The sequence below is a fragment of the Delphinus delphis genome, chromosome 14, assembly GCF_949987515.2.
Source record: "Delphinus delphis chromosome 14, mDelDel1.2, whole genome shotgun sequence".
In the NCBI taxonomy this organism is placed as follows: Eukaryota; Metazoa; Chordata; class Mammalia; order Artiodactyla; family Delphinidae; genus Delphinus; species Delphinus delphis.
In genome coordinates this window covers 84,405,346-84,430,932 of record NC_082696.1, presented here as the reverse complement: position 1 = coordinate 84,430,932, position 25,587 = coordinate 84,405,346, and positions in this window count along the sequence as shown.

Genomic DNA, 25,587 nt, shown 5'->3' with positions numbered 1-25,587 from the left:
CTTGACAGTGATAAGACTGAATGGTCCAAGAGAGGAGAACCTACCCCAGGTAGTGTACAGAGAACAGCCTTTATAAAGACGTGATGCCATGTGAATTGCAAATTGAATCTATGTTCCTCATTTCTGCTCACTGGTGAAAAAATATTATATTTTAAAAAAGAAAACAATTCTGTTTATTAGCAAACTACAAATTTAAGTCTGTGGCTTACTTCTTTCTACTCAGTTCCCTTTCTTTTTTCCTACTGTGTTTCCTAATCCAAACATACACATTTCTCCATGAACCCTTTAATAGAACCAAACCGTGGGTAAAAGATAAACCATGATCTGGGTTGGTGGAGAGGTTTTGAATGTGTACTATATGGGCTTTGCCTAAAGAAAAATAATATAAAGTTAGGCAAAACACCTTGAAAGAAACACATGGAAGGGAGGAAACCTGAAACTTGAGCTTCATTAGCAGTGAATCTGTGTGTATCTTTATGACAAGCTGATGCTTATCTCAATGAAAAATAAAAAATAGAAGCCAACCTTTCTTGTCAGACTTTTAAAAAGGAAAACACATATTTCTCAATTTCTATAACATATTTTCTTCTTTTATCTTTTTTTTAACATCTTTATGGAGTATAATTTCTTTACAATGGTGTGTTAGTTTCTGCTTTAGAACAAAATGAATCAGTTATACATACACATATGTTCCCATATCTCTTTCCTCTGGCATATCCATCCCTCCCACCCACCCTATCCCACGCCTCTAGGTGGTCACAAACCACTGAGCTTATCTCCCTGTGCTATGTGGCTGCTTCCGACTAGCTATCAATTTTACATTTGGTAATGTATATATGTCCATGCCACTCTCTCATTTTGTCATCGGTTACCCTTCTCCTTCCCCATATCCTCAAGTCCATTTTCTAGTAAGTCTGTGTCTTTATTCCTGTCTTACCCCTAGGTCCTTCATGAATTTTTTTTTTCTTTTTCTTAGATTCCATATATATGTGTTAGCATACGGTATTTGTTTTTCTCTTTCTGACTTACTTCACTCTGTATGACGGATTCTAGGTCCATCCACCTCACTACAAATAACGCAATTTTGTTTCTTTTTATGTCTGAGTAATATTCCATTGCATATATGTGCCACATTCTCTTTATCCATTCATCTGTTGATGGACACTTAGGTTGCTTCCATGTCCTGGCTATTGTAAATAGTGCTGCAAAGAATATTTTGGTACATAACTCTTTTTGAATTATGCTTTTCTCAGGTTATATGCTCAGTAGTGGGATTGCTGGGTCACATGGCAATTTTATTTTTAGTTTTTTAAGGAACCTCCATACAGTTCTGCATAGTGGCTGTATCAATTTACATGCCCACCAACAGTGCAAGAGTGTTTCCTCTTCTCCACACTCACTGCAGCATTTATTGTTTCTAGATTTTTTGATGATGGCCATTATGACCGGTGTGAGATGATATCTCATTGTAGTTATGATTTGCATTTCTCTAATGATTAATGATGTTGAGCATTCTTTCATGTGTTTGTTGGCAATCTGTATATCTTCTTTGGAGAAATGTCTATTTAGGTCGTCTGCCCATATTTTGATTGTTTTTTTTTTTTTTTTGATATTGAGCTGCATGAGCTGCTTGTAAATTTTGGAGATTAATCCTTTGCCCATTGATTCATTTGCAAATATTTTCTCCCATTCTCAGGGCTGTATTTTGGTCTTGTTTATGGTTTCCTTTGCTGTGCAAAAGCTTTCAAAGTTTCATTAGGTGACATTTCTTTATTTTTGTTTTTATTTCCATTTCTCTAGGAGGTGGGTCAAAAAGGATCTTGCTGTGATTTATGTCATAGAGTGTTCTGCCTATGTTTTCCTCTAAGAGTTTGATAGTTTCTGGCCTTACATTTAGGTCTTTAATCCACATTGAGTCTATTTTTGTGTATGGTATTAGGGAGTGTTCTAATTTCATACTTTTATATGTACCTGTCCAGTTTTCCCAGCACCACTTATTGAAGAGGCTGTCTTTTCTCCACTGTATATTCTTGCCTCCTTTATCAAAGATAAGGTGACCATATGTGTGTGGGTTTATCTCTGGGCCTTCTATCCTCTTCCATTAATCTATATTTCTGTTTTTGTGCCAGTACCATACTGTCTTGATTACTGTAGCTTTTTAGTATTGATGAAGTCAGGGAGCCTGATTCCTCCATCTCCATTTTTCGTTCCCAAGATTGCTTTGGCTATTCGTGGTCTTTAGTGTTTCCATACAAATTGTGAAGTCTTTTGTTCTAGTTCTGTGAAAAATGCCAGTGGTAGTTTGATAGGGATTGCATTGAATCTGTAGATTACGTTGGGAAGTACAGTCATTTTCAAAATGTTGATTCTTCCAATCAAAGAACATGGTTTATCTCCCCATCTATTTGTATCATGTTTAATTTCTTGCATCAGTGTCTTATAATTTTCTGCATACAGGTCTTTTGTCTCCTTAGGTAGGTTTATTCCTAGATATTTTATTCTTTTTGTTGCAATGGTAAATGGCAGTGTTTTCTTAATTTCACTTTCAGATTTTTCATCATTAGTGTATAGGAATGCCTGAGATTTCTGTTCATTAATTTTGTATCCTGCTACTTTACCAAATTCATTGATTAGCTCTAGTAGTTTTCTGGGAGCATCTTTAGGATTCTCTATGTATAGTATCATGTCATCTGCAAAGAGTGACAAGTTTACTTCTTCTTTCTGATTTGGATACCTTTTATTTCTTTTTCTTCTCTGATTGCTATGGCTTAAACTTCCAAAACTAAGTTGAATAATAGTGGTGAGAGTGGGCAACCTTGTCTTGTTCCTGATCTTAGTGGAAATGGTTTCAATTTTTCACCACTGAGGATGATTTTGGCTGTGGGTTTGTCATATATGGACTTTATTATGTTGAGGAAAGTTCCCTCTATGCCTACTCTCTTCAGGGTTTTTATCATAAATGGGTGTTGAGTTTTGTCAAAAGCTTTCTCTAATGAGATAATCATATGGTTTATCTAATGAGATAATCATATGGTTTTTCCCCTTCAATTTGTTAATATGGTGTATCACGTTGATTGATTTGACTATATTGAAGAATCCTTGTATTCCTGGAATAAGCCCCACTTGATCATTGTGTATGATCCTTTTAATGTGCTGTTGGATTCTGTTTACTAGTATTTTGTTGAGGATTTTTGCATCTATGTTCATCAGTAATATTGGCCTGTAGTTTTCTTTCTTTGTGACATCTCTTTGGTATAAGGGTGATGGTGCCCTCGTAGAATGAGTTTGGGAGTGTTCCTCCCTCTGCTATAGTTTGGAAGAGTTTGAGAAGGATAGATGTTAGCTCTTCTCTAAATGTTTGATGGAATTTGCCTGTGAAGCCATTTGGTCCTGGGTTTTTATTTTTTGGAATATTTCTAATCACAGCTTCAATTTCAGTGCTAGTGATTGGTCTGTTCACATTTTCTATTTCTTCCATTTTCAGCTCATCAGGTTGTGAATTTCTAAGAATTTGTTCATTTCTTCCAAGTTGTCCATTTTATTGGCATAGAGTTGCTTGTAGTAATCTCTCATAATCCTTTGTATTTCTGCAATATCAGTTGTTACTTCTCCTTTTTCATTTCAAATTCTCTTGATTTGAGTCTTCTCCCTTTTTTTCTTGATGAGTCTGGCTAATGGTTTATCAATTTTGTTTATCTTCTCAAAGAACCAGTTTTTAGTTTTATTGATCATTGTTATCATTTCCTTCATTTCTTTTTCATTTATTTCTGATCAGATCTTTATAATTTCTTTTCTTCTGCTAACTTTGGAGGTTTTTGTTCTTCTTTCTCTAATTGCTTTAGGTATGAGGTTAGGTTGTATATTTGAGACGTTTACTGTTTCTTAAGGTAGGATTGTATTGCTATAAACTTCCCTCTTAGAACTGCTTTTGCTGCATACCATAGGTATTGGGTCATTGTGTCCCCATTGTCATTTGTTTTTAGGTATTTTTTGATTTCTTCTTTGATTTCTTCAGTGATCACTTTGTTATTAAGTAGTGTATTGTTTAGTCTCCATGTGTTTGTAATTTTTACAGATCTTTTCCTGTAATTGATATCTAGTCTCAGAGTGCTGTTGTCGGAAAAGTTGCTTGAAACAATTTCAATTTTCTTAAATTTACCAAGTCTTGACTTGTGACCCAATATATGATCTATCCTGGAGAATGTTCCATGAGCACTTGAGAAAAATGTGTATTCTGTTGTTTTTCTATGGAATGTCCTATAAATATCAATTAAGTCCATCTTGTTTAATGTATCATTTAAAGCTTGTGTTTCCTTATTTATTTTCATTTTGGATGATCTTTCCATTGGTGAAAGTGGGGTGTTTAAGTCCCCTACTATGAATGTGTTACTGTCGATTTCCCCTTTTATGGCTGTTAGTATTTGCCTTATGTATTGAGGTGCTCCTATGTTGGGTGCATAAATATTTACAATTGTTATATCTTCTAGGATTGATCCCTTGGTCATTATGTAGTGTCCTTCTTTGTCTCTTGTTAGTCTTTATTTTAAAGTCTATTTTGTCTGATATGAGAATTGCTACTCCAGCTTTCTTTTGATTCCCATTTGCATGGAATATCTTTTTCCATCCCCTCACTTTCAGTCTGTATCTCTTCCTCGGTCTGAAGCGGATCTCTTGTAGAGAGCATATATATGGGTCTTGTTTTTGTATCCATTCAGCCAGTCTGTGTCTTTTGGTGGGAGCATTTAATCCATTTACATTTTAACGTAATTTCAATATGTATTTTCCTATTCCCATTTTCTTAATTGTTTTGGGTTTGTTTTTGTAGGTCTTTTCCTTCTCTTGGGTTTCTTGCCGAGAGAAGTTCCTTTAGCATTTGTTGTAAAGCTGGTTTGGTGGTGCTGAACTCTCTCAGCCTTTGCTTGTCTGTAAAGGTTTTAATTTATCCATCAAATCTGAATGAGATCCTTGCTGGTTAGAGTAATCTTGGTTGTAGGTTTTCTCTCCTTCATCACTTTAAATATGTCCTGTCACTCCCTTCTAGTTTGCAGAGATTCTGCTGAAGATCATAGGGATTCCCTTGGGTGTTATTTATCCCCTGCTGCTTTTAATGTGTTTTCTTTGTATTTAATTTTTGATAGTTTGATTAATATCTGTCTTGGCATGTTTCTCCTTGGATTTATTCTGTATGGGACTCTCTGTGCTTCCTGGAGTTGATTAATTATTTCCTTTTTCATATTAGGGAAGTTTTCAAATATAATCTCTTCAAATATTTTCTTAGTCCCTTTCTTTTTCTCTTCTTCTTCTGGGATGCCTATAATTCGAATGTTGGTGCATTTAATGTTTTCCCAGTGATTCTCTGAGAATGTCCTCAGTTCTTTTCATTCTTTTTTCTTTATTCTGCTCTGCAGTAGTTATTTCCACTCTTTTATCTTCCAGGTCACTTATCCGTTCTCTGCCTCAGTTATTCTGCTATTGATCCCATCCAGAGTATTTTAAATTTCATTTATTTTGTTGGTCATCATTGCTTGTTTCCTCTTTATTTCTTCTAGGTCCTTGTTAAATGTTTCTTGCATTTTCTCTATTCTATTTCCAAGATTTGGGGTCATCTTTACTGTCATTATTCTGAATTCTTTTTCAGGTAGACTGCCTATTTCCTCTTCATTGTTAGGTCTGGTGGGTTTTTACCTTGCTCCTTCATTTGCTGTGTGTTTTTCTATCTTCTAATTTTATTTATCTTACTGTATTTGGGGTCTCCTTTTTTGCAGGCTGCAGGTTCATAGTTCCCATTGTTTTTAATGTCTGTCCCCAGTGGCTGAGGTTGGTTCAGTGGGTTGTGTAGGCTTCCTGGTGAAGGGGACTACTGTCTGTATTCTTCTGGGTGAGGCTGGATCTTGTCATTTTGGAGGGCAGACGCACAACTGTTGGTGTGTTTTGGGGTGTCTGTGGCCTTAGTATGATTTTAGGCAGCCTCTCTGCTAATGGATGGGGCTGTGTTCCTGTCTTGTAAGTTGTTTGGCATGGGGTGTCCAGCACTGAAGCTTGATGATCATTGAGTGAAGCTGGGTCTTGGTGTTGAGATGGAGATCTTTTGGAGATTTTTGCCATTTGATACTATGTTGAGCTGGGAGGTTTGTTGGCTTTCCCACCTCAGAGGCACAGCACTGACTCCTGGCTGGAGCACCAAGAGCCTTTCATCCACATGTCTCAGAATAAAAGGGAGAAAAAATAGAAAGAAAGAAAGAGGATAAAATAAAATAAAGTAAAATAAGATAAAATAAAATAAAGTTATTAAACTAAAAATAGTTATTAAAAAATTTAAAAAATTTAAAATAAAATAAAATAACAGACGGACAGAACCCTAGGACAAATGATTAAAGCAAAGCTATACAGACAAAATCTCACACAGAAGCATACACATAAACACTCACAAAAAGAGGAAAGGGGAAAAAATAATAAATCTTGCTCTCAAAGTCGACCTCCTCAATTTGGGATGATTTGTTGTCTATTCAGATATTCCACAGATTCAGGTACTTAAAGTTGATTGTGGAGATTTAATCCACTGCTCCTGAGTCTGCTGAGAGGGATTTCCTTTTCTCTTGTTTGTTCGCACAGCTCCCAGGGCTCAGCGTTGGATCTGGACCCGCCTCTGCCTGTAGGTCACCGGAGAGTGTCTGTTCTTTGCTCAGACAGGACAGGGTTAAAGGGGCCGCTGATTCAGGGGCTCAGGCTCTCTGAGGCTGGGGGGAGGGAGGGGTACGAATGTGGGATGAGCCTGCGGCAGCAGACGCCAGTGTGACGTTGCACCAGCCTGATGCATGCCGTGCGTTCTCCTGGGGAAGTTGTCCCTGGATCCCGGGACCCTGGCAGTGGCGGGCTGCATAGGCTCCCCGGAAGGGAGGTGTGCAGAATGACCTGTGCTTGCACACAGGTTTCTTGGTTGCAGCAGCAGCAACCTTAGTGTCTCATGCCTGTCTCTGGAGCATCTTTAAGCAGTGCTCTTAATCCCCTCTCCTTGTGCACCAGGAAACAAAGAGGGAAGAAAATGTCTCTTGCGTCTTTGGCAGGTCCAGATGTTTTCTCGGACTCCCTCCCAGCTAGCTGTGGCACACTAAACCCCTGCAGGCTGTGGTCATGCCGCCAACCCCAGTCCTCTCCCTGCGCTCTGACCAAAGCCCAAGCCTCAGCTCCCAGCCCTGCCTGCCCCGGCGGGTGAGCAGACAAGCCTCTCAGGCTGGTGAGTGCGGGTCGACACCAATCCTCTGTACGGGAATCTCTCCACTTTGCCCTCCACACCCTCATTGCTGTGCTCTCCTCCATGGCTCCTAAGCTTTCCCCCTCCACCACCCATAGTCTCCGCCCACGAAGGGGCTCCTAGTGTGTGGAAACCTTTCCTCCTTCACAGCTCCCTCCCACTGGTGCATGTTCCATCCCTATTATTTTGTCTCTGTTTATTCTTTTTTCTTTTGCCCTACCCAGGTACGTGGGGACTTTCTTGCCTTTTGGGAGGTCTGAGGTCTTCTGCCAGCATTCACTAGGTGTTCTGTAGGAGTCGTTCCACGTGTAGATGTGTTTCTGATGTATCTGTGGGGAGGAAGGTGATCTCCGTGTCTTACTCTTCCTCCATCTTCTCAAATCCAGCCTTATTTTATCTTAAATCATAACTTTATATATCCTTTAATAGCACTGCTTTGAAACTATTATTTGTAAATGTTACCCAAAACAACATCATTTTCATTAAGCTTCTTTTTAGACCTCAAACTTTTTTCTTCATCAGTAGCAAATAGCTTCTTAGGAAATGGAATTGGGGTCAGTTTTAACTGTGAAATTTTTGAAAGTCTATTGTTTGTAGACAAAGTGTCTCTGAACCATATTTGCTCATATACATGGGCTATAAGCAGGAAGTCTATTTTGGAATGTCAAAAAAATAAAAAATAAAAAAAAGGATGACAAATTAAACTTATGACCAAACTATGCAAGAGAAACTGCTAATATTATATAGTACAAGGTGGTTTATTTTTTTGCAATCATTATTCTTTGAAGCCCATTCACCAAGCTGTTGCAAACATCAATGTAAGTTATGGCATTTATCTTGTTATGTAGCATCTCCTCTGCTGGCTTACTCTTCTTTGCACTCTTGCCCTCAGAGCCTTTCATTTATGGCCTTTAATAGATTCCGCTCCAGATTAAGCCTGATCTCTTGCATCCTCTTCAATGATACTATGATACTTTATGCTCCTCAGCCTTCCAAGAAACTTGACAAAATATTCTCTTCCTCAGAATTCCCTAATCCCATTTCTCCAACTGAAAAGTAGTTCCTTATCCTTTAATATGAGTCTCAAATGCCCCTCTCTACACAGTACTGTCTATCTACTGAAGTTAGGATAAGTTCTTCTTACTGCCATGCTACAACGGTACACCACTTACATGCCATTCCTCTCTCTCTCTCTCTCCCACTGTGCATTATTTATTTATATGTGTAACCTTCAGCTTTGTCTCCATTATAGGTACATACTGCATCTGTATTTATTTACATCTGTGTCCTTTATACCTCCCTCAATGAGCTCCGTACATCACAGTTACTCAAACAATATTCAATGAGTAAGTTAAATGGATGTGTAATAGTATTGCTTTCATGCACCTATTTACAAATTTTATTTAGCCCCAGGATAAGCACAGTGAGGGAAGAAATTGTGTCATCCTTTTTATATACGCTACACTAAACACACTCCCTAAATAACTCCATAATGTCCACAATGATGTTTAAAGTGAACTGGGTTATATGAGATGTCAAGAAATATATATTCACATATTTCTCAAGTTTGTTCATTTTCTAAAATGTAATTGAAAATAAGTTAAAGACCTAATTAGGAATAGGAAGAAGAAAAAAAAATCTAGGAAATATGACAGTAATAATTAAGCTCAGTAACATTAACTATATAATAAGCTAACTCGATGTTCTCAAAATTTTATGTATGAATAAATAAATGGTAGTAAAATAAAATTAGAAAAAAGCCTTTTGAGAAGAACATGTTCAGTCACTTTCATGGTCACTCAAAAACTGAAATTTCCTTTAGAGTTTACTGAATACCTACTATATTGTGTAATATTTTAATATTCTCAAACTGCTTTTTGTTTATGAATATATGTAAAAGAAATGCATTGTGAAGACATAAGTCTGAGTAAAAACAAAGCACACTTCTGTTTAGGTTCATTTTTAGGAATTTTATTCAGAAAATTTAGACACATAATGGGATAAATGCATTTTTTAATAAATTTATGGCACCATATGGCAACCATTAGAAGGTATGAAAAATTTTTAAAATACAAAGAACTGAAGTCAAACTAAATCAAATTTTCTAATCTTCCATTATAGGTTTCCACCTTCATGTTACTAATTTAAATGCATTGTATCTTAAAATAAGCAGTAACAGTGAACATTGGTATTTATGAGACAGGTTATGCTAGCAATGCTTTATTTATAATCTGAAAACAAAGATTTCAAGTGAGTAGTTTCAATAAAATACCATTCAAAAAATGTAAGATAAATGATACAAGTATGTCCTAAATTTTCTTAATGACTGACTAGTCGAAATATCGTCTTGAATGTTGTAAATACAAGAAATACACCTTAAACGGATTTTACCCATCAAACATTGCCAAGATATGAAGAAACTATTGAAAAGTGTATTACTTAGTGTGACTCTTTAGATTCCAGGAAATGTTGGCCTCTTTATGAACTTCCTTTTTGAGAATTTCTTAAATGTTTGAAAATGAATTGTGTTCTGTGGTTTCTTTCTAAATTGTGTTTGGGATAATGATAAGGGAGTGAATCCCATTTACGATTATTTCCAACCACATTCATCTTAGGTGCTGTGAAAATTCTAATGATCCTTCTGAAAAATATAGCCTTACTTCTGCCTCCTGCGATGTTCTTACATATCTTCACATGAAAGCAAAAACACCTCTACCCCCCAACAAGTATACCTAAACACACACACACACACACACACACACACACACACGCAAATGCAAACTCTGTTGGGTATTGTACTACTCTGTATTTTATTTTTGAGCTGTAGTCTATTAAGCAAACCCATTTATCATTTTTTGAGTTTTTGTCAAGTCAGAAGTGAATATTCTTTTCCTAAGGATGATTTAATTTTTAGTCTAGAATAGAAGAATAAAGATGTCAGAGGTCAGTTATGAATATCAAGAGCAGAAGATATGAGATGAGAATGGGCATTAAGCAGCAGAGCATAGTACAGATGGTAATAAATACTGATGGGATTGCCACAATATCTGGAAGAATGTCCACCAGCGTGACAGGAGAAGTAACCAAGTCTGGTTGCATAGGATTTTTTTTTTTTAACATCTTTATTGGAGTATAATTGCTTTACAGTGGTCCGTTAATTTCTGCTTTATAACAAAGTGAATCGGTTATACATATACATATGTTCCCATATCTCTTCCCTCTTGCGTCTCCCTCCCTCCCACCCTCCTTATCCCACCCCTCTAGGTGGTCACACACCACCGAGATGATCTCCCTGTGCTATGCGGCTGCTTCCTACTAGCTATCTATTTTATGTTTGGTAGTGTATATATGGCCATGACACTCTCTCACTTTGTCACAGCTTACCCTTCCCCCTCCCCATATCCTCAAGTCCATTCTCTAGTAGCTCTGTGTCTTTATTCCTGTCTTACCCCTAGGATCTTCATGACCTGTTTTTTTTTTTTTTTTTTTTTTTTTTTTTAAGATTCCATATATATGTGTTAGCATACGGTTGCATAGGATTCTGAAAAGTTTTACTTGAGAATAGATGTTTGAGTTCCAGGCAAATTTAAGTGTAAAAGCATTCCTAGGAATGGGAACAGTTTTTTCAGTATGTGTACATATAAAATAGTGGAACCTGTTTAAAATCTTTAAGCATTTAGAGTCTTATGGACCAATAGAAACATAACATATGACACAAAATCAACTTTAAATTTTCTAATACTCAGACAAAAATTAGAGTGAAATAAGCAGATGAAATATATTTTCACAATGTATATTTTAATCCAATGTTTCTGAATATTATAATTTAAACATGTAATCAATGTAAAAATTATGAATGAGTTATTTTACATTCTTTTTTCTTAAGTTGTCAAAAGTTAGTCTGTCTTACACTTACAATACATTCATCTTTATCAGATTAATGATATTTCAATTATTAATATGATAATAAAAATCATTTCATAATTTTACCAGATTAATGATATTAATGATATTTCAGCTGGATATACTTCAACTGGACAGTATAGATCTTGGCCAACTTAAAAAACATATTGAACAATGATATGGTAAATGTGGAAGAGGAGAAGAGGCTAGATAATAATTAAAGGCAGTATTATGAAAATTCTTATATGGTGTACTGAGGATTTTGGATTTCACTCCAGAGTGTATATATAACCATTGATTCTTTTAAGACAATGGTCTGTCCAGACATGTCTGGATTTGTACTCTGTAAATGACCTTATGAGGTCCTGTGAAAGATGGACTTGTTGCAGCTGAGTCACCAGGGCAGAGGGACACGTTAGGAGATTATTAAAATAGTGGAAAAGAAGGTTGCAAGATCCTGGAAGAAACAAAGAGAGAGAGAGGAGGAGATATTTGGAATGAGTAGAGTTTTTAGTATGTAAACGTAGTTAAATGAGGTTGATGAAAAGGCAGTGGAAGAATCAAGGGTCAACCAGGCTAGTGACTAGGTGGATATTGGTGCCTCAGAAAGGAAATATAAAGAAATACATTTGTGAAGGAAAAATCAGAGTTTCTGTTTTGGACAAGTTGACTTTCACCACTTCCCACACAGTGCTGCTAGATTGATTATTATTGTTATTCTTCTGGTTGTGAAAAAAATCTATTTTTCCTTTAAAAATATGATTTTGCAAACTTATTATGAATTATATTATATTGATATTTTGTCTCTTAAATTGTGGTTTTATCATTGTATGATAGTCTCAGTTACTGCCCACTTAGCTAGTGGGTAACACAGCAGCCCAATGTGAGCAGCTCAGCACACAGGAATGAGTCCACTGGTACAAAGAGTCATGAAGCCACCTTCAGAAAACAGCAAACATTTCTAAAAACAGATAACTTTGAGAAACCACACATGTTCGGCTTCCCTGGTGGAGCAGTGGTTGAGAGTCTGCCTGCCGATGCAGGGGGACACAGGTTCGTGCCCCGGTCTGGGAAGATCCCACATGCTGTGGAGCAGCTGGGCCTGTAAGCCATGGCCACTGAGCCAGCGCGTCTGGAGCCTGTGCTCTGCAACGGGAGAGGCCACAAGAGTGAGAGGCCCGTGTATTGCAAAAAAAAAAAAGAAAAGAAACCACAGTTGTTGCAATTTCTCCTACAAATTTTCACAACTTTGCTGTAAAATACAATAACTATTATATTATAAAATATATTCAAATATTTCAAAGTTTAATGGAGTGGTTTTTATAGAAACTCACTTTCACTTCGATACTAATTCTGAAATATTCTCTTTCATATCACCATTGACCATCCAGATCTTTATTCAAGTACTTGAAAAACTATAATTAGCAAAGAATAAGTTCAACCTTGCCCCTCACAAAACAACTTCTACTGAAACAGTGAGTGCTTAAAGTATTTCATAATTCTGAAAAAGAAATGATGTAAATGAGTTAACACATTCAAGGTAATTAATGTAAGTTTTCTTACGCAGTAAGTGATAAATACAAAAAAGTCTCAGATGTTTGAAATGTTCTTTTAAATTGATGTAAAAAACACCACAAGAAATATAAGGAATACCTGTTTTCCTTTATGCTTAAAATCACAGCTATTTAATAATAAAATTTTTCAAGACTAGTACCATAAATCACTAACTGGTAAATGTTCCAATGTTCTGTGAACTTAAGATTCAGAGCACAAATTCACTTAATATTCACATACAGAAAAGGAAAGTTCAAGCACATCCATATATTGTCAAATATATTTTCCTAGGAGTAATGAAGCCAATGACACTGATTTTGTGTTTTGATGTTTATTAATAACTCAAGTATATCTCCCATGCCTGTGACTCAAAACAAAACAAAACAAAACAAAACAAGTACTTCTAGACCACCCTGGAACACTGCTACAAAGGTTCTGTCCCATCCTTACAGTTTCAGCCTGAATACAAAGAGAATACTAGTTTTAGGGGGAAAAAAAAGACTCCCTTGACTATGAGTCTATGTCTTCATTGAAAATTCCACTCTGGATATCAGGAAAGCAGAGCTCTTTTCTTTTATTTAGTAAATTTCCCATAAAATACCTCGGGGGAAAGAGCTGAGGATGTGGACTTATGGGCTCTGTCCATACTTTCTGTCTCCTCAGGCACCTGCACTCTGGGATGAAGGGTTTCTCTCCACCCAGGACTGTGAACTTTCCACAGGTTGGAGTTTATTCCAATCTGCATCTAAACCTCTCCAAACATTCCTGGGTACACTTATAAAATATAGTATCTATCACCACTGAGACAGTCACTTACCCTTCAGTAACAGATAGTTTAACGATGGCATGAACAAGATAAAGTGAAAAAGAGTGGATGGATTTAGAAAATAGTTCATGATTAAAATTCAGAAGTCTTGGCAATTGTCTGGAAATTGAGAGAAAAAATACAGAGAGTTGCTGCTTCTTCAATTTTCTGAAATTTTTAAACTATAGGTAGAATCCATACAGGAAGGGAAAGGAAAACTGGGCATGTGTATAATACATATGTATTTATACATATGTGTGTGTGAATGTATAAATATGCATTTATAAATGTATATATGTATAAGCATGCATATATAAGCATAAAATACATATATCTAATAAACCGTTTGGAGTCTATGGAATAACTGTAGCTCTCGTACAGTACTTGTGGGATTGTAAAATGATACCTACTGTGGAAAATGTTGGCATATTTGATAGGATGTGTAAGTTTGTCAGTCTGATTGAAGAGCCCAAAAGCAATCCTTGTAGTGTTCATGTAACTTATCCGTGTTTTAAATTATATCAAAAGACAAAAAAAAAAAAAACTGAATCAGAAAGCCCTTCCTGACTGCAGTCATTTATGTCCTACTTTTCAGTATTTGCTCTGAATGAGAGCTGATGGAGTATGCAAATGCACTGTGCATTTGCATACTCCATCAGCTCTCATCCTTTAGCTCTGGTTGGTTGTGCAGCGCCACATCAGACACCCCTGTGCACATCTTTAAATCTTCTTCCCTCCCTTGTTTGCTTTTCCAGCTCCAAGTGGGCTTTGGCTCTGACTGAACTCTAAGAAAGATCTGACAGTACTTGCCTACAGCCTCAGGGCTTCTGCACTTATACTGCTTGGGTCCTATTCCACTCCTATGAGACCCAGACATGTGGTGGAATTAGTGCTGTGTGGGATGAACTGTTTCCAAAGGAAGATGTGAGCCTGAGGCAGAGTTTACACAGCTTCTTGGGGGCATGTTTCCACTGACCAAGCTGTCAGTCACACTTAGCAGTACCAGATAACTACTTGATTGTGTAGTCTCCTTTTTTCTCTGTTGCCCCAGATTACAGCAAATGCTAGATAGGACAGAGCAGGTTTAGAGGCTGCAGGAAAAGTGAAGGCATGTTTGAGAGAGTTTAGGTGTGTAAATTAGCAATGAGTGAAGGGGCCATGGAGAGCATTTGACCAGTTTATAAGAGGAAACAAATTCTCCCATTTAGTTTTGAGTTGCTTTTAGAATGTCAGGTCAGTGTTGCTAAAAGCCAGACTGTGTGGAAATTCAGAATTTATTTGTAAGCTTTCGGACTGATTGAAAAGAAAATAGAAATAAAAGTTTAGTTGTAGTTGAAAAAGTGGTCTACATAAGGACAACAGACCATATGGGTTCCAAATATTCACTGAACTTTTGATTATTATCTAATTATGAAAATAAAGTAAAATTAAAAATAATATTTTCTCTAATGAGTTTAATAGATTGTCATAAATATGAAAAAAGTGCATTTGGCCATAATGCCTCTCTCTCTTTCCCTCTGTCTCAAGAAATACTAACTCAAGATTGGAATAGAAATAAGCAGAAATATGTTCTTTGCATTGTTGTTTAATCATAATGTGTCTGGGTATCTGCTAGAGAAAAGCATGACAAATTTGAGGACGTTTCTTAGATTTTAGCGCTTATGGAGCGCCAAAATAATTTATAAGGAGTAACAGAATGGTTAAGCTAAATTCTTCCATTTTTAAACTCAATTTCTTACAGTTGCCTCTTAGTCCTATATTTTACTTTATTTTATTTTAATGGTTAGTGTATCTGGCTCTATGATGAAAAGGGCAGCTCTTGTAGTACTACTGACATTTGAAAAAAACAAGTGCATGTGGTTCTGTGAGTATTAATTATTTAACTTGACCCCAATAAAAGACACATTAAAAACAAAGATATTGGAAAACAACTGCTATATTTCTTGTGAATAACTATAAAATTAAATATAGCGAATATATCTAGAAACACTTCACTGTGAAAGAAATGGAATCTTGAAAGCAACAGGTAACAAATGTGGAATCATAATGAGTTCAAGACAAAGAGAGTGGAAAACCTGTATGCAAATATTAGTAAGTCATTAAGCTGTATCGTCTTGTTCAAAGCTAAAAACGCTCATGCTCAATTTTTCCATTTCTAAAATTAAGATGATATTATTCACTTAATATATTAATGAGGTAAATATCCTATCCTAATAAAATATCTGGCAATAAGCATTCAAACTGTTAGCTTTTTACCATGGAAGCAAACTAAATGTCCACCGACAGGAATGGATAAAAAAGATGTGGTACATATACACAATGGAATATTACTCAGCCACAAAAAGAATGAAATAATGCCATTTGCAGCAACATGGATGGACCTAGAGATCATCATACTGAGTGAAGTAGGTCAGAAAGAAAAAGACAAATACCATATGATATCACTTATATGTGGAATCTAAAAAATGATACAAATGAACTTATTTACAAAACAGAAACAGACTTACGGACAAAGAAAACAAACTTAAGGTTACCAAAGGGGAAGGGGATGGGGAGGAATGAATTGAGAGTTTGAGATTAGCAGATACAAACTACTGTATTTAAAATAGATAACCAACAAGGAACTACTATATAGCACAGGGAACTATATTCAATATCTTGTAATAAACTATAATGGAAAAGAACGCAAAAAAAAATATACGTATATATATAAATCACTTTGCTGTACACCTGAAACTAACACAACATTGTAAATCAACTAAACTTCAATAAAAAATAAATAAATATAAAATTAAAAATATTTTAAAATATCAGCCTTTTAATAATATTACTCAGAAATAAGAACTAATCATCAGATATTTAGTAATAAGATTGTATAGTCTCAGTACCTCAGCATGGGAAATATACATTTGTTTTCTGTTTAGGGAAGAAAGGCAACTCCCAAATCAAACTATAACTGATTTTGAGGAAATAAATTGTTGATTTTGTGATATAAGTAGGTGTGTGTGTGATAGAAAAAGAGAGGAAGGGAGAGAGGAGAGAGAGAGAGGGGTGGGGGGAGAAGAAGAAGGAGAATTAGGAAGGGGAGGAGAAACTAAAGCTGGAGCTCCTAGGATTTTCCCCCACTATCAGAATTAGAAAGGCTGCCTTCAGTTGTGTGTCTGACATCTGGACATGAAATCTTTGAGAAGATTCCAAACTTTCCAAGATTTCCATTTTCTCATCTAAAGATGTCTCATCATGCTGCTGCCTGGTGAGCTTCGGATAGATGAAATAATTATGAGAAAGTTTTTTATAAGGGATAACAGATTATACAATTTTAAGACATAATTATTCAGTTAAAAAGCATGAGTAAAAGGAGTTGTGTGTGTGTGTGTGTGTGTGTGTGTGTGTGTGTGTGTGACAGAGACAGAGAGACAGGGACAGAGAGAACAAACGTCTAAGAGGCTGCCAATGGGAAGTTTCACTGTCAGTATTGTTTCCTTAAGAGGATTATTCACAGAGAAAAACATCTGTTTAGAGTCCTAAAGATTTGCATTTACAAATGTCTAGCATTTTTCCCCCTACATATTCTGAGAGCATCAAAAAGAGACTGTGCGAGAATAAGTATACTGTAGGCACCCGTTGTATAGTCTTATTAAGTGAGGAAACAGGATGCATTTCCAATGCAAGAAGTTTTTATGATTCCAACTTCTTAATAGATACTTACATGGTCATGAATATTTTACAATGTCAGCGTTTCAATGTCATCTATATTACTATTTCTTTGACATAGCATATGCCATATCCCTGCTACTCTGAAACTTCTTTATAAAATGTCTAATGAAATATTCATTCAGTTTCACATTTTAGAAAAGATCACAGTAGGTAACCTTAACATAAAGTGCATTGAGTTTTATAAAGTTTCTGTTTTACTTTGAGACTCTCCAATTGATTATGAGATCAGTCTAAATATGCCAGAGATCTAGGCAGCGAATGGGACATCCTTCAGTTGCTCATATTCATTCAAGCACATTAAAAACTCTCTATAGAATAAGATCACTTATTGATACTTTGCTACATCTTGGAAGCAGGACAAAACCTCTTTTCAAAGGTTTTGTGTAAATTCATTCTTTCTTTTAAACAACAAATATTGATTCAGTATCTACTGTTTTCCATGCACACAGATCCAGAACACAGAATCCTTGTCTTCATCATGTTTATATTCCAGTGGGGGAAATGGCAAATAAACAAGTAAACCTACAAGTGTATTATAGGATCCCAGTTATTGATAAGTGTCATGGACAAGAATTATCAAGGTAATAGGATAGAGAGTAACAGGAGATGCTATTCAGATAGAATAGTGAATAAATAACTATAAATGAGACAATGTGAATAAACTATCCAGTGGCTATTAGCTTATCAACATGATTTATGACCATTAGAACAAAATCCAGAGGCCAAATATTTTAAAATAGAAGACTAGTTGAAAGTAATTGATTCAAATTACCTTCTTACCTAACATATTACTATTCCATGTTTTTTAACCCATTGTTAAGGAACATTAAACAATAAGAAGGGTTAATAAGGACAAGATTTTGTTGTGTACTCCTTGCTATGACATTGCCAAGCATCATAAGAGTTTCTAATGTGATAATATTTCTATTTGATAATTATATCTATCATAACTTAGAGAACCAAGAAATCCATAGTAAAATAACTCTTAAAATTATTATTATTAAATAAGGAATACAATAAAATAAGCAACAAAATAAAATAATAAAATATTGCTTTGTAAAACTTATACAAACACAATATAGAAGATTTTCAAATTTACATTTAAAATGAAAAAAATAAATATCTAGGAAGATTACAAAACATTAAAATGTCATTTGAGGCAACACTTGAATTAAAAAGTGTAGAATAAATAGTATTTCTATACTAACATTATACTAAATTTTGGTTGGTGGTAATTCTTAAATCTCAGCTTGTCTTTCCTAACTACAACCATTAAAGCAGAGCCTGAGACAGAATTTTGTGCAGGTAGATTTTTTGGAAGTAGTCCTGGGGAGCAGAAGCAAAGCTGAAATCAATAGTTATAGTGCCCTTTTAGGTTGTCACAGAATATTGAGCAGAGTTTCCTGTGCTATACAGTAGGTCCTTGTTTGTTCAATATTATGTAACAACCTAAATGGGAAAGGAATTTGAAAAAGAATAGATACATGTATATGTATAACCAAATCACTTTGCTGTAACCTGAAACTAACACAACATTGTTAATCAACTGTACTCCAATATAAAATAAAAAGTTAAAAAAATAGTAAAATTAAAAAAAATAATTATAGTGTCTTAGTCAATTCTGAGGGAAACTAGTCTCAGGCCACTTGAGAACTTCAAAGAGCATATGGAATGGTTTTCATAACTATCCATCTGAGACTCAAGGATTAACAGGAAGAAGGATGTATACCAGTCAGTTCCCATTTCCCATTGGTTTAAAGTTGTTGCTCTAGGCCAAAGATCCTGGACATTTCAAGGTTCTGCTTCCCTGCCTGAAGAGTGTGCTTCTAAAGACATGCACTGAGAGGCACATGAGAGCTGAACGTGAGAGACGGACTCAAGATCCTGGGGAGAGTGTATATATGTCCATGCCTAGTGGGAAGCAGCCGCATAACACAGGGAGATCAGCTCGTTGCTTTGTGACCACGTAGAGGGGTGGGATAGGGAGGGTGGGAGGGTGGGAGGGAGGGAGACGCAAGAGGGAAGAGATATGGGAACATATGTATATGTATAACTGATTCACTTTTTTATAAAGCACAAACTAACACATCATTGTAAAGCAATTATACTCCAATAAAGATTTTTTTTTAAAAAAAGGGATTATAAGAGGAAAAAAATAAAAATTAAAAAAATTCAGGTGAAAAAAAAAAGATTCTGGGGAGACAAGTGTAAACCGAACCCACGGCTGAAATCAAAGCGAGACTGAGAAAAGGTGACACAATACATAATAAGCAAACCAGGTTCTTCTATTGCGCGTTTAGTTGTAGAACAAAAATTGATGTGCTGTTTGGAACCATCCACAGGTACATTTATAAAGCAGGTTATCTAACCCACCCCCCCACACCCTCACACACACCTTTATTTTTAGGTAGAACTTTTGTTTTTCCTTCTTTTCCTCAGTATAATAATTTCCTTTCCTTTCTTTCTTTTTTTTTTTTTTTTTTGTATCTATTCCCTCTTCTTTAAAATTTGACCCTAGGAAAAGCTCTGGTAATATTCCTTTATCCTCTAGAGTAAATTGATTCAATGTATTATCTAATTTAAGCTTGTTTTTTACTTTCTTTTAAAGAAATTTCAAAAAAGAGTTATAATCATAAATATATTCTGGAGACATTACAGCTGAAGGCCCATTGAATCATACTTGAACTCTTGTGTGACCATTTTGATATGAGGCAGTATATACTGATTATCATTGAATAAGAAATCTATTTGTGCCTTGGTTCCTCTTTCTTTGCTTTGGGTATTACTTTCAAAATAAACTACATGTAAATAAATCCTTAGTAGGTCTCTACTTTGGCTGCGGCAGTGGCGGAACTCATACAAAAACACACATACTGCCACACAGATAATTTAATATAAAAAACTCTATTTCAAAAGAAGTAGTGTGTACATGACTATATCTAACTTTTTAGATATGTAAATTTTTTAGAAATTTAGATATGTCAATTTTTTTAGAAATTTACATTTTTAGAAATATACATTTCTACAATCAGATTAATATAATATAAACTTTAAACTAGTTACTATTTTCAGAACTTTGTAATTGCAGCCTAAACAAATATAGATATAACACAAATTAGTAAAAGTGTAAGAAAAGTTTATATCTCAAATATTTTTACTATTCCATATGTTTGTTTACCACACAGCAAAATGTCAAGATTATGATTTTAGAATCTTTATTGCAAGTGAAAAACAACGAACAAGATGTAAAGTAGTAATCAGCAAATATATATATTAAAAATAACAGGTACACATTCTTAAAATAATTTTATATTTCTATAATTTGAATACTGCTTGAGCTAAAAGAATACTAGCATTTTCTGAAACTGACATTTCAGTCTAGTGCATTTTATGATAGTTTAGTTTGACAGTATAATTCTCCAAATTCTTTGCAGTGATGAAAGGAAATCACACTTCTTCTTATTCCTTCTTTATGTTATTTTACAAAATATATTAGATAAACATTACATTTATTTTATTTTTTAAAGGTTTCCAAATAAAGATTATTTCAATTTCTATTATGTCATGCTAATTAAATTATTCCAATGAGCACTTTCCTAGTTTTTCTTCGGAATTTCTAATTTAATATTTATGTCACCATAAATGCTAATAAACATTTGAATGTATGATCTTCTGTAATACAATTACTTTATTTCTTCATGATTCTAATTGATAAGGATCCACACATTCATTTATCTTATTGGTATTTTCTCTTTTTTGTAATAAAACATTTTTAAACTTTAAATGTTAGCACAGTTTTCAGAAGAGTTTTGTCATAAAGTCTGACAGGATGTTCACTCCCATTTAAACCAACAGTGTATCATTTGCTGTCAGTGTTGTACTCAATACCCTATGGACACGATTCTTAGTGATTCTATAACTCAGGATCTAAGCTGGAGCTTTCACTGACTCTACTGGAATTCTCGGAAAGGCAGTCACTTTTTTTTAATATGAAATTATCATCTATGCATATTTACCTTTAGCATTATTTTTAAAAAGAGTTACCGCTTTTGGACATGTTATGAAGTAGGTGGAGTAATGGTGCTTACTTCATTCTGTCTTATACTATAGTTGATGACTTTCCCTGCCTCAGGAGAGTATAAATCTTTCAGGAAATTGAGTTATTTTACAGCAAGATTTGTGCTTTACTTATCTTACCCCCTCACATGTACATCCAGAGCCAAATAGAGAAATTTGCATATAATGGCAGTTGCTTCATGATTTTAGTTTTTTAATTAATCCATGAATATGTGGTCAAATGATTTTTTCACAAGTAAATAAAATTAGACAATTCCACTAATAAATATTACAATAAAAATTTTAGTGTGTGATGCTTTTATATTTCTCTCAAGTGTTGAAAAGAAAATATCTACACTTCATAATTTGTAATTAGTGTTTGGTTGATCTACATAAAATATATAAAACAATGTCTGTTGTGGAAATGTAATTAAAAACAAAACCTTCTCCCAACCCAGAAAATCTGTCCACAAAGGTAGTAGAGAAAGAAAACACTTTATTATCAAATAAGCATTAAACCAGAATGCTATGCTCATTACAGACAATCCACTGAAAGATGTAAAGACAGAAAGGATTCTGACCCTTTACGTAGACAAGCAGGTAGGACTATTCCATGTATGTTTTCAAAATGATTAACTGGTCTTTAAGTAAAAGGACAGGACAGCACCATTTGTCATGTATAGCTCATCCCATCTGACAGTCATCTGGTAATTCAGGTGACTGTCTGTGTTAGCTAAATTGGCTTTATCCAGAGGAGAAACTAGCTTTCATTTCTTTTTTATAGAAGATGGTTTTGCAACTTAGAAAAAGAAGCTCACCAGAAATTTTAGACTCTTTCCATGGGAACTAGAAGATAGAAGTTCCCTCTTCCTTGAGTTTACATTTCAGAGATAGCAACTTAACCTTGAGAAAGGCATTCCTGGGTCATAAAGCTACCAAAGGCTTATCCAGTTTTCAAAAATATTTGCATTACAATTTTTCTAAAGAAAAAGGGAAAGGGGTGATGTCAATTTTCTTATTTTCACCAGGAGAATTGTTCTTATTTTACATTTTTATTTGTCTTTACAATCTCAACACATAATAAATCACACACAAGAATACCAGTAGTCTCATAATATAGTGAAATATTTAAAAAACATATTTTAAAATTATTGTAAGAAGTTTTTGCTAAGAGTTTTTATAAGTCACAGATTCCTGTTAATGAGTAGTGTTGAGCACAACTTTAGGCCAATTATCTTAACCTGACATCATTTGACAGTAAAGAGTCTCATTCACACTTTATTATTATTATTATTATTGTCATTATCATCATCATCATCAGTCATTATTATGTTACCAAGCACTTGCCTGGCAAAGTCTAAAATCCTAATTTAAAATTGTTAACATTTTTGTTGCCTCAAGGGAATCATGTTGTAGTCATGTTTACTTAAAGATTCATATAAAGTATTTATCTGCCATGTTTCTTATAGATTCTAGCCAACCAAAAACTAAAATATGTTCCTTGATGAGAAGAAACATGATGCATATTGAATCCATCTAAGTATAATGAGCTAAGATATCAATAATCTAGTTAAAACTGATTTTTAACTAGATAATCTAGTTAAATAATTGTAAATGCTGACATTGTAAAATACTAGTGATACTGTTTGTGTGTGTGTGATAGAAAATATGAAGAATTGTATATGTGCTAATTTAATCATGTTTATTCTTAATATTATGTCAATATATTATGTGTAAATTAGATGAAACAGGACATGGAAGTATGCACATATTCTTGTTATAAAGCTATGTAGGAGACAATATTATTACCAATTCTTCATGAAAAGTTCAGGAAGATAAGATGGGTATGAGATTGGATATGGGAGGAATTGGCTAGCTTTTTTCTTTTTTTATTGTATGTAAAGTTAAGACATAAGACACAGAGGTTTTAAATCAAAAAATCAAGTAGAACTCACACATTTAAAAAAATTGTTAAAGCACTTAAAAACAATTACTATACGCCACTAATTGTTCTAAATGCTTTTCAAATATTGGTCATCTCACTTATGAAAATGAGCAGACATTTTAAGTAAAATACTAACAAATAGAATTTAATGTTGTTGTAGCAGACTGTAACTCCACAACCATTTGCAGTTGCTAACATGAATGCAATTTTGCTCATTTTTAATAAAGAACCAAGTAAATTTAAAAAGAAATATTAAGAAATAATCTTGAGTTGCCAAATAAATATTTAACAAAATTCAACATCTATATATATATTGTCAATGTAATCTATCTGTATAATATATATAATATATCAGATATACAACATACAATTTTTACTACATGTATATAGAATAAATTGCATTACCTTAACAAGATTGGTTAACACAAAATGGTAAAAAATGTATGTACTTTAAAGACCTGAACAAATTATGAATGTCAAAAATTTTTAATAAATTTATGAAGGAATAAGCCAATAGAAGATAACTTATTAATATAAACATAATTAAAAATTAAATTATCATTATTTGCAGATGATATATTTGTACATCTGAACTGAAGATAACTGCCTGAAAACTGTGAAATAAAATTCATATTTTATGACAAGATGAGAATCATTTAAAAAGAAAATTTTTTCTGGCTTTTGGCCTCCTCTCTCCTCACAGTGTACATTGTGTACCTGCATTATGCATCAACCAAACCTCTCCCATCAGCAGAAATATCTGCTTAACCATGAGGAGGAACATTCTCCTAGCATCAATGGAACAACTCCTTAAAAGATAGCTTTCCTTCTTGATCTCACGAGGGGTACATGGTGCTTAGATCTGCATTATGTACACTGCCAAACGTCATTTGATGTACAGTCCTCTGTCTCAAGAAACTTGTATAAACTGTGTCTTGACTTCTAATGAGTGGAACACTTCTCAGAGCTCTCAGAGATGCTCTTCCAGGTTATAGTCCTCAAATTTGGCCCAAATAAAATTTTCCAGTTCTTTCTTAAATCAACTGTTTAATTTTTTGTGGACAAAATCTATTAAAAGCAATGAAAGTACTCAGATTTTTCTAAGGTTCAAACATGTTCTTACATCAATTTTGATCTTTGCAAATGTAAGAGCAATCAAAGTGTCCATCAATAGGCAACAAATAAAATAAATAATGGTATACTTAAATTAGGAGATTAATTTTTAAGAATTTTGTGCTACTGTGAATTTTATTTATTTATTTTTAATAAATTCATTTATTTTATTTTATTTATTTTTGCTGCATTGGGTCTTCGCTGCTGTGCGCGAGTTTTTTTCTAGTTGTGGCCATTGTGCATTTGAAATACTATATGATTTGAAGAAAAATGTTTTTATCACCAGAAATTTTAATCTCACTTTTCCAATATCAAATTGAAAAAATGTCTAAATTTTCCTATTTCTTGCCATATTTTTCACTTTTTTTCATATATGGTTACTTGAGAAAACAAGTAAATAATCAAATATATTAATTTATTTTATTTTCAGGTATGTTACCAGAAAACTGGGTTTGCCTCTTGTTGGGTGTTGAGCCAAAAGATACAGCCAAGCCAAAGAGCAGGAGAAGGAAGTATTGATTACTTGCAGCAAGTAAGGAAAGCACGTGGGATCTTTCCCAAAGCAGTGTCTCCCTTAAGAGAAAAACTGGGGAATTTTTAATCTAAGAGCGTGTGCATATTCATGAGGGGGGGGTTGGGGGTTGGACAGTGGACTGAGTCCTGGCTTTAGCTGATTGAAGTCAGAAGGGTTAGCAAAGGTCAACAGCATCATCCATTAGCTTCCAGGTGATCTGGTGGTTGAACTTCAGGCTAATATTTACCATTGAAACAGAACTGGGAGTCTTTACAACTGATTTGTTATCTTTGCTATTGTTACTTCTCTTGTCTGATAACAGTGTTCCTGTATTCTTTTGTTTCCTTACGATCATTAAGTACTGAGACCTGTTCAAGGGCAAACATTGGAGCCAGGCTTAGATCACAAAATGGCTTAAGCCAAAAATGGTTTCTCTCTTTCTTTCTTTTTTTTTTTTAATAAATTTACTTATTTATTTGTTTTTTTGTTTGTTTGTTTGTTTGGCTCTGTTGGGTCTTTGCTGCTGCACGTGGGCTTTCTCTAGTTGCAGCGAGCGGGGGCTACTCTTAGTTGCGGTGCACGGGCTTCTCATTGTGGTGGCTTCTCTTGTTGTGGAGCATGGGCTCCAGGCGTGCGGGCTTCAGTAGTTGTGGCATGCAGGCTCAGTAGTTTTGCCTCATGGGCTCTAAAGCACAGGCTCAGTAGTTGTGGTTCACAAGCTTAGTTGC